We start from the raw sequence: 16,307 nt of genomic DNA, 5'->3' as shown, positions 1-16,307 counted from the left end.
TTAATTGAATTTTTTTCCTTAATATCTTGTATTTCTTTATTTATTATTCGTTTGTTTATTATTGGTATTTTAGCATTTCCTTTGGTGTATTTGCAATCTATGATATGTTCTCTTTGACTTACTACATAGTATTCTTCTTTTTATCGTTTAAACCAATTTCTTATTGTTGGTATTTCGAAAAAAAATTCTACGCTTAGGTCTAATTCTTTTCCTTTTATTTGTTCAAATATATTATTATCAAATATTATTTTTTGTTCTGCCGATTCTTCATCTTGATATTTTTCTTTAGTTATTATTTGTATATCTGTTTCAGTCATTGATATAGTATTCATTATCTGATTCTATTACTGAATTATTTTCTTCGTTTTCTGATAATTCATATATACTATCTTCACTTTCTAATTCATAATCTACGTACTCTATTTGTGTATATTTTTCATTGTCTACCAGTATTTCTGATATTTGTTTTTTCTTTGGATTTTTAGGTAATGTACAATTTTTAGCTATATGTCCTAATTTTCCACAATTGTAACAAGTACATTCTGTTAATTTTTTCTTTGGTCTATATGGTCTTTTAGTTTATAGTTTTTTACATAGTATCTTCTTCTTGATTTTTTATATTTATATTTTGATCTGTATTTTTTATTATATTTCTTTTTATAGTATTTGTCTGTACAATCGAATTGGGGTGCTGTTTTATTTTTGCAACATGCTAAGTTTTTTACCAATATTTTTTCCATTTTTATTTCTTCTTTATGTTTTTCACATAGTTCTATAAACCATCGTTGTAAGAATTTCATTCTAGTTCCTAAGGTATCTGTTAATCCTGCTTCATTCCAACTTTTTATTACTTTTGAATTAAAAGGTTCTGGTAATTTTGTAAAATATAATTTTCTTATTTCTTTACTTTCTTCTATGTTATATGCTCCTTTATAATAGTATTCTCAAAATGCACATGTATATTCATCTATATAACACATGTTACATACTGCTAATTTTGTCATTAGATTCCGGTTTATGATTTTTTCTTTATTTTGTTCTTCTACTTCTGTTGTCATACTACTAAATTCGTTTCTTATAGCTACTTCGTATTTATATAATATTTCCATAGTTGTAGTAGCTATTTCACCATCAAATTTTTTATTACTTCTTAAAGTTTTTAAACTTTCATCTGATAAATTTTGTAGCCATAATTTTACTGTTCCTATAAGTGTTCTTTCTATATATCCTGGTATTTCTGTCATTCCTATTTTGTTATCTATTAATTATTTTGATATATATCTCATCCATAATTGGATTGTTTTATTTATATCCGCTACACAGTCTAAATCTAAAAAATTATGTTGTTCAGTTATTGGTTTAGGTGTCCATTTTTTATTCAATCTTTTATCCCACATAGTTTTTTCTCTATCATATTGTCCATAGTTTGTATTATAGTATCTTGAATTTTTTGGATTCTTTACTCCTGATGTACTTGGTTTTTCATCCATGTCTACGTCTCCTGTATTTACTTCTAAATTCTTTGTATCTATGTTTGCTAAAAGTTCCGTATATGTTTCGCTTGTTTCTGAATGTTGCTCTTTTAGATCATCATTATTTATTTCAGCAATTCCTATTTCAGGTAGATTATCTTGGTTTTCTTCTAGTTCTTCTAATTGTAATTTTTCTTTAAATTTATTTATCTCATTTGCTAATTTTGTTTTTTGTTCTTTTTCTTTTTGTTTAATTTCATATATTTCTTTCAATATTGCCAGCTCTCTTTCTAGTTCTATTATTTTAGTGTTTTTTACTTCTTCTAATTGTTGTACTTCCTTTTTTGCTTGTTGTTAATCTAAAAAACTTACAGCATTTACAGTACCACAATGATTTTATGAATGGAATGTATTACCATTTGGATATAAAAACGCACCAGGTAGATATCAACACTTTATGGATAACTACTTTAAACAACTAGAAAATTGTATAGTATACATTGATGATATATTATTATACTCTAAAACACAAGATGAACATATAAGGTTATTAGAAAAATTTATACATATCATAGATTACTCAAGTATAAGCCGAAGTAAAAAGAAAGCAGATATAATGAAAAAGCAAATAGAATTCTTAGGAATACAAATAGATAAAAATGGAATAAAAATGCAAACACATATAGTACAAAAAATAATTAACTCAAATGAACAACTAGACACAAAAAAGAAATTACAATCATTCTTAGGACTAGTAAATCAAGTAAGAGAATACATACCAAAATTAGCAGAGAATTTAAAATCATTACAACAAAAATTAAAGAAAGACATAGAATACCAGTTTGATAAAAAAGACCAAACACAAATACAAAAGGTAAAACTATTATGTAAGAACCTACCTAAACTATATTTTCTGAATGAAAACAAAATATTTACTTATATAGTACAATCAGACGCCAATGAAAAAAGTTATGGAGGAGTCTTAAAATCTAGGTATGATAAAGAAAAAATAGAATATCATTGTAGATATTATTTAGGAACATTTACTAATGCAGAAATAAGATGGAAAATAAATAGGAAAGAATTATATTCAGTGTATAAATGTTTACTATCATGTGAACCATATATTGTATAACAAATTTATTGTAAGGACGGATAACACACAAGTAAAATGGTGGCTAACAAGAAAAATACAGGATTTAGTAACTACAAAAGAAATGAGAAGATGGTATTAAATATATTAAATTTTACATTCACTATTGAAGTAATAAAAACTGACAAGAATGTTATTGCAGATTACTTATCAAGACAAAGCTACTCAAACTTAGAAAGAAAATACAATTGAAGAGATTCTCAAAGCCATTACTACAGTTTGTATCAAAGTGGACAGTATGGACAATGAGATACAAAAGTTAAAGACTAATGAAGATAATCTGAACTCTAAAGCTAGTACAAGTCAGCAGCATGACTATAAAAATGCGGAGCTAAGTCGATCGGAAACTTTAAAAATCCAGAGCTAAGAGGTGACGTTGGGAAACACCTTAAAACCCATAATGATTGTCTAAATATAGCTGCAGGTACAAGAAGACCAGTTATTGAAAAACAACAAAATGCAAATCTAAATCAGTTATTTGAAAAGCCATTTACACAAAAAACAAAAAATCCATTAACCATAGAACCACAAACTTCAACGTATGCAGATAGCCTACAACATGAGAAAAAGGTATATAACCACATCACAAGGACATACCTCGAAAATATATACAAAATACAGAGTTACCTAAACCTCAATCCCAGATCTACCACTACAAAAGATCCAAACCAAGACTATATAACCCAGAAATTACAAGGATACAATAAACTAATTGTACAGCCAAAAACCAATGCTAACCTAGTTAAAACATGTTATAATTATGGATTAATAAGTACTGCATATACTTATGATGGAGAAGAACTAAGTGGCATACCAGAATTATACAAAGCATTTATTATATACCAAAGAGTGACCAAAGGAAATTTATTTTATGTGAAATTCTATACGGCAACAGCAGAGATATTACATGAGGAGATAAAACCTCCTATTCAAGTTGTAAAGATAGGCCTGACCAAAGATATGATAATATCGGAAGATATTGGAGAACAACCAGAAATATCAAAAATTGAGATACCTAATTTCTATGCCAATAAAAGATAATTGGTATATCAACTATAATACAAGAACTAGCCAACAATTATTTGACTGGAAATGTTATATGGAGCTACTATTCCAGAGATCAATTAATGATTTATGCTAATTCAATGGAGCTAAGGAAGTCAGATATGGATGAAGTCCAGAAATGGATTTTATCATTATTAAAGCCAGAAGAAAGACCTACAACAAGAGCATTAAAGGCAGAATTTATTTCATCAGAACTATTAACTAGATACTGTAAACTAATTGGACACAAATATCCTGACCATATATATTCAAAATGCAACGGAGAAGATAATGTAATTTCCGATGTCCAGCTGGAATGATAAAATAAAAGAAGATAGAGACGGAAGACTAAGAGATAAAGAAGAAGACAAAGAGATAAGATAGGAAGAAGAAGACAAAGAAGAAGAAAACAAAAAGATAAAAGAAGATAGATACGTGATCTTCACATGAACGAAAGAAAATAAAAAGACAAAGAAGATAAGAAGAAGAAAACAAAAGATATGTAAAATGGCATTATTATGTGCATTATTATGTAAAGAAAGTTAAAGTGTGCAGTAGTCACATTATTGTAAAAAATAAGTATGTAAAAAAGTCGTAGTATACAGTAGACATATAAAAAGTCGTAAAGTGTACAGTAGACGCATTATTATAAGAAATAGGATAGGATTAGAATTGTCTATATAAAGGAATGTACATGTAACATAATGGGCAAGCCTTCAATAAACGAAGCAAGCTTCCATAATAATACTCTCTCAAATATTTAAATATTCATACTTAAAAGATAATGGAGCAACCCTCAGATACCATAGACAAGCAAGAGGCAAAGGTATATTGTTTAACAAATATGCAGAACTAATTTCATATATTCCTGAATATCATATTTATGATTGAATAAATTTATGCTAGTTATTATGTATTAGAATTATTTGACTCATGATTTCTAGTTTATTAGCACATTGGAAACAGGGAGAAAACTTCTATACTATGTCATCATAATGTTGAAAGCGGTAGGGAAGGAAAGTCGTTTAGGGGAGTAAACAAAGTTGAGGCGCTGATAAGAAGGAAATATCCGCTAAAGTACGATGCTAGTAGTGACAGGAGAACATGATAAACAGATAATCTAGTTCATAATGATCTAATATGAATTTAATTAATTATGGATATGATAGGAAGGAATAATTGAAAATAAAAAACCTGCATAACAACGAACATGACTACATACATGCATGATAAAATGATAAAATCCTATGAAACTTTAATCTTATATATACTTAAAGGTATAGAGATAATTGAATTAAGAAGAATCATATGGGAAAAAATATTTAATGATGACGAATCAAAAGATATATTACACCAACAATGGTATGAAATAGACCTACATGATCTAGACCTCGAGAGAACGGAATTATATGACTTAGAAATAGATTCAGATTAAAATGAACTACGAATATTTACAATATTGGACAGAAGCTATGGAAAATATAAAATTGCTAGAACAATTAATGGAGAATAATTTAAATATGTACCTAAGAACCCAAGATATGTTATATCTAGAGTACATCATAAATAATATTAAAGAAATAACAAGATTAAAACCTCTAGTAAAAGAATATTATAATAAAATCCTTACTGAAAATTAATATAAGAGCAATGAAGTCCGCACCCCCGAAAAATGGTAACATTAAACTTAGATTGTCACCTATTTTCTTATATCTTCTTCCTAGATTAGAAAATATTATCTTTATTTTTAGTCCGTCATAGTTTTCATATGATACTATTAATGCTTTACATATTTTAAAACAGATGTTCATAAACATATAATACATTACATGGGTATATTTTAAACATATGTCTCATGTACCTTGTGTATTTCTCTTCATAAAGTTAAATAAAGTTATTTTCTTGGACATCAATTTTAGCAAATACTTTTTTCTAAATTGAGTTGAAGGACTATCCTCGAATAGGTTCTAAGGGATGCTTAACACCTTTCCATCAAGTAACCAAAGCCCTTACTCAGAATCTCACTGGTTTCTCAAATTAAAACAGAGTTTACATTTACATATAAAAAATGGTTTTCCTAATATTTTCCTTAAAATTTAGGTGGCGACTCTAAAACAAACAAAAAATAATTTTTTTCCAAAATCAGAGTGTCAGCCATATTATGTTGTGAACTGTTTCGGCTAGTTCGAAATAGGGGTGTGAAACGTATTGTTATTTCAATTTTGTGTGATTGCATTGTAGTTGATAATTGCAAACAAAAACCCCCATCTGACATTTGTGTCACCCCTTTTGATTTGTTTCATGTCTTTTTCGATAATTTATATTCCTATAACTAGTTAGATCACGTTTGTACTTCTTAATTGAATTTAAACACGTATGTCTCCCTATGGGTTCGATCCCAACTCATTTGTTGGGTTTTATACTGTTTAACGATCGTTTGCACCTAGAATTGGATGAGGTGTGTTTGAAACGTTAATCAGACGCTGACGTAGTGCTTATGTGGCAGCAAGTGTAATACACTACATGTTGTGAGAATGGTGTTACACGTCTCAGGGTGGTATTGAATTCAGTTTTAAATAGTAAAGGTGTGTAATAGGTCGTCATAATAGTTTAAGCGTGTATTGACTTTTCAGTACAAGTTTAGGGAGGATTTATGCTTTTTCCCTTTGTCAAAATGGACAAGTAAAAACGGACTAGTAAAAAAGAAAATTGGACGAGTAATTAGGGACAAAGGAAATAATTATTACGTTAATATGTATGACTTTGAAATTACTTAAAGTTATAGCTATTAAATATTTACTTATTTATTATAAGATATAAATATAAGAACTCGTAATTTTAAGTACTTTAAAATTGACTAAACTTTTCATTCTTAAATTTTTTTTCTAGTTTGAACTATATTTAAGTCTTAAAAACTAATTTTATCTTTCTAATATTTTATAGTTTGAAATAAACTTTTATACAAAAAGAAAAAGAGAAAATTGTATAAAATAGCAAACTATTAATTCAAATTAAATGTTATAACCACAGTTTGATTTAATTGTAACCTGTAGCAAATTGTTGCCATTTCGCCTCTCTTCCTGAATTTCTCGCTTGCCACTCTCGTTTCTCGCTAGGCAGTCTCTCCTCGCCTCTCTCACTTAATACAAATACAAATGTATAAAATGCGTTTGTGTGTTGTATATAATGAGAGAAAATTGTATATATACATATCTTTTCGTTCCCCTCTCTCCCCTCTCCCAGATCGCTCACCACTCTCCCAGATCTTGCTCGCCTCTCTCACTTTATACGAACACAAATGTATAAATTGTGTTTGTGTTTGTATAAAGCGAGAGAAAATTGTATATACAAATACAAATACATATATTTTCGTCCTATACACTTATGATTATACAAATACAGATCTTCCCCTGCCCAGTTTTCTTTTGTCTTTCTCTCTTTCTCGCTTTATACAAACACAGATTATACAATTGATTCTTTTGTATATGTATACTGAAACAAATTATACGATTGCTTCTTTTGTATATGTATAGCGAAATATACATATTAATAGCCAAATAAACATAAAATTTGATATGAAGCGCAATTTTACAAAATATAACTATAGCATACAAATATGATTTTTATGTTTGTTATATGTGAAAGTTGCTCAAAAAAAATTATTAATTCCGAAATTAAAGACAATTCAATTGTATTTAGAGTTAAACATTAGTATAATCCTAGGTAAATAAGAAAAAGGTTCATAAAAGTATCTCTAAAACTTTATACGTTAAAAAAAAAAAAAAAAAGTAAACTAATACAGTAAACAAATTTCTCTAGGATTATGCGAATTTTTTTATGGTGGAAGAGGCACAAGTATGATATGGCATGTGAGGATTATTTTTGAATAAAACATATGTGGGACCTACCCCTTTCATTGTCTCTCTCCAACTTTTTACCCTTCAATCTTCCATTTTTTCCTTTATCTCCTTTCACCTTTTTTTTTTTTCCTTATTATCCGTTTAATTTTGCTGATAAATTTTTTTCAATTGCAACTTTTATCTACCCATTTTTTTAATATTATTTATATATTTATCTTCTCATTTTGATAATTGGTAATTTTTAAAAAGTAAAAATTATTTTATCAGGAATATGAGAATAAAAAATGAAAGAGAAAATTACAAAATGAATGATAAAATTTTCACCAACGAGATTAACGTTTAAATAGTTAATCAACTAAGTTATTAAAATTCTCCATTCGTACATTTATATACGTTTGATTGGTTATTTTCTTACTAATAAAATCAAATTGTTTATGAATTTTTATAATATTATAAACAACAATTCATCTATTTTAATCATTTTTGATTCGTTAGAATATATATATATATATATATTCCGTTTTTTCTGTCGTTCCGGTTGATAGTTTTTTTTATATAATTATTTATATAAAGTGAAATAGATATAATTGTAAAAAATAGTGTGCTATTTACATCATATTTCATAAAAATTTAACTAAATTGATTGTAGTGTGCTTCAAATCAAACTCAAAAAATTGAGAGAATCGAAAAGCTTATTTTATTGATTTGCTATGTTTTATACTTTATTAATATAAGAAAAATTGATAAATAATTTGATTTGCTAAGTGAAAAACTTGATCAATCAAACATATATCCATATATCAAATGAGAGATTTTAATAGCTTAGTTGATTGACTATCTAGACATTTATCTCGTAAGTGAAAATTTGATTATCCACTAAAAAATTTCGGAAAAATCATTTTGGCTAGAAAATTTGGCCAAAATGGTATTTTACATATGTTATTTTACCTTTTTGAACATTTTTACCTTTTTAACTTTAATACATTTTAATTAAAAATGGAAAAAAGATCAGTTTATTTTTAAATAAAAAATATATTATAGTCTTTAATTTCTGACCAAATTCTAGCTAAATTTTCTGGTCATTTAGCATTACTCATAATTTCCTCCTTCATTTTTCCTTCTCATATTTTTTATATAACAAAAAAAATATATACATACAAATTATCAAATAAAATAAATAAATATGTAAACAATAAAATTAATTGGATGAATGAAATTCACAATTCAAAAAAATATATCAAGAAATTGAATGAAGAACTTAGAAAAATCAAAAATCAAAAATAAAAAAGGTGAAAGGAAAGAAAGGAAAAAAAAGGAGGGTTGAGGGGTAAAAAGTAGGAGAGACAATGAAAGAGGTAGGTCCCACACATTTTTTATTCAAAAATAATTCCTCACATATCATGTCAAACTTGTGCCTGTCCACCATAAAAAATTTCTGATTATGCAACCTTTTAAAGAAATTTTTAGAATTTACTGTCTACCTTTTTCATTTAATTCTAACGTGAGTTAAGTTCCTAATATTAGGACTATAAGAATTTATTGTCTACCTTTTTCATTTAATTCTAACGTGAATTGCCAAATTAAATTAAGCAAATGACGAATATTAAATCAATATATTATTACAGAAACAAAAGTATTTAAAAAAAAGGGACTCACGAGTCACGGTAATAGAAATTAAGCAAAAAAATAGAAGTATTTTAAGCGAAACAATAACAGAAGTTAGATTTGTGTTAGGATACAATTTATATGTGATTCCTACGGAAGTTTTAAGAGAAAAGGATTCCTACTGCACTTTTTTACTTTTCAAAAAATATATTAAAATAAGGAGAGTCTTTAGTTAAAATAACATTTTTACTGAGGTTAATCTTCTAGTATTGGTAGGATAATATGTATCCTGCGATGAACTTAGTTCTAATAGAAATATGCTCTATTTAGCGCTAATACAAAATCACTTTTATAACCCATTAGTAAAAAGTTTTACTTCACTTGTTTAAAAATAAACAAATGATATTTGAGCTTTACCTTAAACGAAAAGTATAAAGTAAAAGTAGAATATATTATGGTGCATTGAAAGCAAAAGTGGTAATTCAATTAAGGTGAATTTGGATAAAGATATAGAGAGTACTCCGTATTTACGAGAGGGAAAACGCAGGTTGCGCTTGTTTGAAGTAGTATTTGAATATAGAAGAGAAACGTGTCAATGCATCCTACAATTTAGGCAAATCAGATTACTTATAATTCAAAAGTTTTTCAATCTCATATATATATACATCAACATCAAGATCAAGAGAGTAGTAAAGAAAACAGTATATGATTTGGATTGATTTTTGTTAGAGAGATTAGATCTAAATCAGAGCTGCTCGCTGCTTATAATGGATGAAGATAATAAAATGGAATCTGATCAGCCTCCTAAGAAGACTCCTCTCAACAAGTATGCCCTCGCTTGCGCCCTTTTGGCTTCCACCAACTCCATCCTCTTGGGATATGGTCACTCACTCACTCACTCTTGTTTAATTAATTTATATTTTGTACTAGACATGTTAATTTCAAAATCTAAACAATTATATATGATTATACTGCAGATATTGGAGTGATGAGTGGAGCTGTGTTATTCATAAAAGATAATATGAATATTTCATCTTCTCAAGTCGAAATCTTGGTTGGGTCATTGAATGTTTGTTCTCTAATTGGAGCGCTTGCATCTGGAAAGACTTCAGATATGATTGGTCGAAGATACACAATTATCTTATCAGCAGCAACTTTCTTAATAGGTTCACTTTTGATGGGCTTTGCTCCTTCCTACCCATTCCTTATGGCTGGAAGGGTCGTTGCTGGAATCGGTGTTGGTTATTCTCTCATGATTGCTCCTGTCTATACTGCCGAGGTATCCCCCGCAATGACACGTGGTTTGCTCACATCACTCCCTGAAATCTTCATCACTGTTGGTATTTTACTTGGCTATATTTTCAATTATGCATTAGCTGGTTTACCACACCACATCAACTGGAGGTTAATGCTTGGCCTAGCTGCTCTTCCAGCAATTGCCATTGCCTATGGAGTTTTGCAAATGCCTGAATCACCGCGTTGGCTTATTATGAAAGGCAATATAGAAGAAGCTAAAAGAGTGCTTCGTAAAACTTCAGATAATGATGATGAAGCTGATTTGAGATTAGAAGAAATAATTAAAGCTGCCGGATCAACTACTAATTGGAAAGGTCAGGGGGTTTGGAAAGAACTATTAAGGCCAACTAAGCCACTTCGCCGCATTCTTCTAGCTGCTATCGGTATAAATTTCTTCATGCAAGCCTCTGGTAATGATGCAGTGGTATACTACACGCCATCCGTGTTCAATGCTGCAGGAATTCACAACCGTAAAGGACTAATAGCTGTGACCATCATCATGGGGATTGCGAAGACATTTTTTTGCATTGTATCAGCACTTTTCTTGGATAATTTCGGAAGGAGGCCTATGTTGTTGTTGGGTACAATAGGAATGGCTGTTTCTCTAGCTGGTCTTGGGTTAGGCTCAATGTATCTACACAATGTCGATTATAAGCCACCATGGGCTATCGCATTGTGTGTTGTTGCAGTATGTGCTGATGTTTCATTCTTCTCAATAGGACTTGGTCCAAAACATGGGTCTATTCATCAGAAATATTTCCTATTAGGTTAAGGGCACAAGGTACGAGCTTGGCGGTTTCAGTGAATCGATTGGTGAGTGGTGCGGTTGCAATGACATTTCTAACCATATCCAACAAGATAACATTTGCAGGAACCTTCTTTCTACTTTGTGGAGTTATGGTAGTAGCAACTATTTTTTTCTACTTTTTCTTGCCTGAAACCAAGGGCAAGAGTCTAGAAGAAATTATGGCAATCTTTGAGGACAAAAAGGAGGAAGCGATTGAAAGATAGTAGCTAGGTAGGCTTAACTAGTTCATTTTAAACATGTTTGATTTTGAGATGCACCTATCTTCTTCTTTTTTTCTCTTCTTACTTATCTTCTCAAAAGAAAAGATAGAAACGGTTGCCTACATTATTTTCTCAATGTATTGAAAACAATCTTTCTATCTCACACAATCCAGAAGTAAGGTCTGGATACACTTTATCATTTCCATATCTCATTTTGGAAGCTAATTTAGTATGTTGTTGAGACAACATTTATGTTAACATGATTTTTCTACATATTTGTTGCATTCAAACACACACATCATAAGTGTTTTTGGTTATACAAATAATACAGGAGGTTAAATCTATACCCATATAGACTTATCGAATTATTGTATAATTTGAATTAGTATTTCAACTATTCAGTAAGTAAGAAATAATTTTTGGAAAAATTATATGTTTTACTGCTCGAGAATCAACTAAGAATACCAATAAAATTGTAGTAAGCTGAAGATTGGTTGGTGTAAATCTGATGAGAGAAAAGGTCTGGCGGTTTAACAATCTAGTTGAAATATCTAATCTCGCTTAACCATTCTTCTAATTTTCTAGTTGCAAGTTGATATTACTTATTGAGCATCATTCTGATAAATCGAAGCTCAACTATTCTTAAACACCTATATTTTTAAATCGAAGCTCAATTATTCCTAACACATATATTTTTTGGTCGTCGATTGGTAGTGAAGTGCATGTATATTTCATAGGTATCAGCTAAGCAAGGCTAACGAGTATATTCCTATCTAGTTTATCGAATTGTTCTCCTTTTTCTATAAAGTTCACAGCTAAGCTCTATTTTTTCTTATTACGCTTGCAAATTATTTTTTCCGTTCGAGTCCAATTACGAGCCACATATAGTATTCAATAATTGGCCAGATTATCAAATAATTAGGCTCAAGAAAAAGTAAGTAACTCAATAATGGAAAATCTTCATAAGCATGAAAATGCCAAACTACAACCTCCATGTAAATCCTATAATCCTAAAATTGAAAGTTTAGTCACTCAAGATTTGATTACGAAACGAAGAATTCATGGATAACATGTGTTTAATGGAAAAGAAACAAAAAATACAAAGAAACCTAGAGAAATATTGTTCTTCTCCCCTTTCTTTGTATACTAGGCGTGATAACCAAAAAATCGTGTTTGTGATGTATATATAGGGTTCCTAGAACCCCAGAAAGAAAACACTCTTCACTAAAATGACGTGCAAAAATAGTGCACTATGCCCAAATTATACCTCTGAAAAGGTATAAAGTAATTGTTATAAAATATAGAAATCAACTAGGTTCGGGTCAAATTCCACAAAGAATATTGCTCTTTTGCTTGATCAAAATAAATGGTATTTATTTTTAAAAAACAATGCGTAAAGTAAAATTGGAGAAATAATATTTGATAATTGACCAGAATATCAAATAATTAGGCTCAAGTAAAAGCAAGTACCTTAATAGTGAAAAATCTTGGGAAAAAGGTCTAAAATATATTCGAACTTTAGCCGAAATTGTTGTTACGATACCAAAATTTGGAAAGGACCTTTTACCCCAGCCCTATTTAATAGTGTATTTTAATGGTGTATATGTGTCCACGTGGACATCATAAATATTGCATAATTATAAATAGTAACGTGTCCACGTGGCCACATATATACCTTTAAAATATACTATTAAATAGTGCAAGGGGTAAAAAGGTCCTCCATAAAGTTTGGTATCGTAACAACAATTTCGGTCAAAGTTAGAGTATTTTTTCAGACCATTTTCCTTTTTTATAAGCATGAATGTCAAACTACAGCCTTCATGTAAATGCCACTATCCTAGAATTAAAGAGTTTAATCACTCATGATTGGAATAAGAAAAAAAATGATTGGAATAAGGAAAAAAAAGAATTCATGAATAAAATATATTCAATGGAAAGGAAGAAATAATACAAAGAAACCTACAAAAGTATTGTTCTTCTCCCCTTTTTTATGCGTACTAGGTGTGATAATCCTGAAAAATCGTGTTTCTAATGTATGTGTAGCATTCCGAAAAAATCTAAGATAAACATACCCTTCATTAAAACGAGGTACGGACACTGTCCACTACTTTTCCTACCGTGTTGTGACAAGCCTTTTTGGCCAGGGACTATTTTGGTGTGATCCCCTTGTTAATCCAGTAGGGTCGCGATGTGGGCCGCTAGCGCCTAGCTTGGTGCATCGCGGTGTATTTGATAATGATCTTCCATGATTTTTGTCAAATTTAATCTTAGCAATTGATCGCAAACCTTCAAACTAATTTGGCGCTTTTGCTTCTACTCAGACTTGGAATTGAAGCTTTACGATATTCATTTTTGGCTCAAATCTCCTCATTTTTATCCTACACATTGAAAACAACCAACATAAGCATAATATATGAAATAGTGTTCAAAGTGATGGTAAAACCCCCAAATATGAGGTGAATGATGGTGAAGTATGTTACTTTTCACTACAACAAAAATAACTTTTAGCGGCAATAAATAGACACATTAATAAAGAGTGTTAAAGTCTTTTCATTAGATTCAATGTCGCTAAAGCCTTTAGGGACATATATAAAGAGTGTTAATTGCCGCTAAAAATACATATTTAGCGGTAATTGCTAATTAATTGCCGCTAAAGCTCATTTTTATGTAGTGTTTTGAGCCTCACATCAACACTCCACATTTATACCCTTGATCGGCCTCGAACAAGCTTTAAAACTTGGGGACTAACTTATCACATAACACTCGCAGAGCTATACAAATCGAACAGGTCTACTCCGGCCAAGAATGCAACAACCACAATAAACAAGCCTTTTTATCCATGCAAGCAATTAAAATCAAAATTCGCAAACGGCCTTTTCAAAACAACCCAACCCTAGGAACAAACTTAATCAGTTTAAACACTTGCAAATACTTTTATCTCCCTTAACTTAGAAGATCAAACATATCTCGTGACAACCATATACCCTAACCATAATAGAGTTACCAATATATAAATCGTAGACATGGGCATATAAATGAAATAATCCACACTAACTCTCACAGAAATTTCACATGCATCATCAATGGTGAATCATAAGCTTCCTTTTAGTGTAATTACTCCACTTATATAAGAAAGTCAATATTTAAGATCAAATATGACTTATAAGATTGTAATGTAGGCTAAGAAATGGATAGAAATATTTTGGTTAAAATAGTGATTATCCTCCTAAGCACTTTAATACATCATTTTTTACTTGTTTAGCGCGCTTTCTCCAACTAATTAATCAATCAAAGTTTTTTCTTCTTTTGGAGGCTATGAAAGGGAGTTAATAGACTGACTACTCTGCATTGTGTGGCTCATCAGTGTCATTCTCTTTCACGACCCGAAACCTCGAGTCATGATGGCACCTACCATAATCCACTAGTAGGTAAGTCAACCCATATCCCAAAAAGACAAGTGACGTATACCGTCAACTTACAGTATTTTTGATGCATCAAACTTAGAGTTTTGCATGAGTCTTAGGCATTTTGTTAGTAAATGTGATGGTACTTTGATTTGATTTTGTAGGAAATGGGTTTTGGAGCAATTGGTATTTGAAGTGTTGAAACAACAGGATTTTTGGTGACACACAAAATCACCTACGAGCCGTCATTCCTTTTACGAGCCATAGGTGGAAGGCATGGGTTGAAGCGCTAAGAAATAAAGCTAAGTGTTGAACGATGGAAGGCAACTAACGATCCGTAGGTGCTACTAGGAGCTATACATGAGGAATCGTAGGCAAGTTCAGAAATAAGAAGCTCCAGTCCATGAACGGCGGTTCAACAGGACGGGTTGTGCTTAGACCTATGAGCCGTAGGTCATGCCCGTCGATGGCATCGACTAGAAAATTGACTAACTGCTGAATGACGGAGGCACCTACGAGTCGTCGTTCCTTCAACGAGCCGTAGGTGGCCAACCGTAGGTGACACTACCCAAAACCAGATTTCCTTAGTCTTCCTTTTCCTACTTGGTTTAGGATTTATTTTCTATAAATATTAGTTATAAATTTTGTTTTTGGGTTGTTAGACTTCTTGAGATACTTGTTGTAGCCTTGAAAATTATATTGCAAACGCTTTTGGCATTTAATTCTTGAAGTTTGGTCTATGAAATTTGTGTTTGTTCTTCAACTCACGATTCCGAATTTCATCTATTCCAATTGTAAGTTCATGATTTATATTATTAACCCTATTATGAATTGTGATAACTCAAGCACGAATCACTAAATTCACAACTAGGGTTGTGGGAACCATGAGTAATTAACAACGTAAAACTAACAATTAAGTAATTCTAAAATAGTGTTTATGCATGTATTGTTAATCTCTTCGTTTTGAATGCGTTTTAACGGTGCACAACATTAGAACTTGCCTCATTCCTACTTGCCCGACCAAGGAAGTAATGAATAAGAAAGAGATTAAACAACGAAGATTTAGTGTGATAATCCGCTATCTAATTACCTAACCCAAATTTGGGGTCAAGGTTAAGGGTTAGTAAGGAACACACCCGTGGACCGACCAAGTTGCATGGTGAAATTCCCTACTTGGACGACCAATCACTTAGGAGATACCTAACTTACCGACTTTGCATGTTAAACACTAGGAAAGAGTTATTATTATTAGGGTTACAATGTCAAGAACTTGTGGGGAACACATGCCCTAGTTTCTACTCATATTGATATTACAAACTGTGAATTCTGCTTACTTGTTACTACAAATCAATCAACAATTATTTTAAGAATCCCCCTTTTTTACAAAAGTACTCTGGCTAAACTTACAATTAACCATAAATTAGTCTTAATCTAGACCATATTCCTCATGGGATTGAACCTAACC

At 30.5% G+C, this 16,307-nt stretch overlaps 1 pseudogene; it reads left to right on the top strand.

The window, feature by feature from the left end:
* Positions 1-9,901: 9,901 nt before the first annotated feature.
* LOC125809951 (polyol transporter 5-like) lies at positions 9,902-11,443 on the top strand (annotated as a pseudogene).
* Positions 11,444-16,307: the final 4,864 nt, after the last annotated feature.

The sequence above is a fragment of the Solanum verrucosum genome, unplaced genomic scaffold (genome assembly GCF_900185275.1).
Source record: "Solanum verrucosum unplaced genomic scaffold, falcon-dt-bn FXZP01000257.1, whole genome shotgun sequence".
Taxonomy (NCBI): Eukaryota; Viridiplantae; Streptophyta; class Magnoliopsida; order Solanales; family Solanaceae; genus Solanum; species Solanum verrucosum.
Note: the sequence above shows the minus strand (reverse complement) of the source record. Positions and strands in the feature narration are given on the sequence as shown.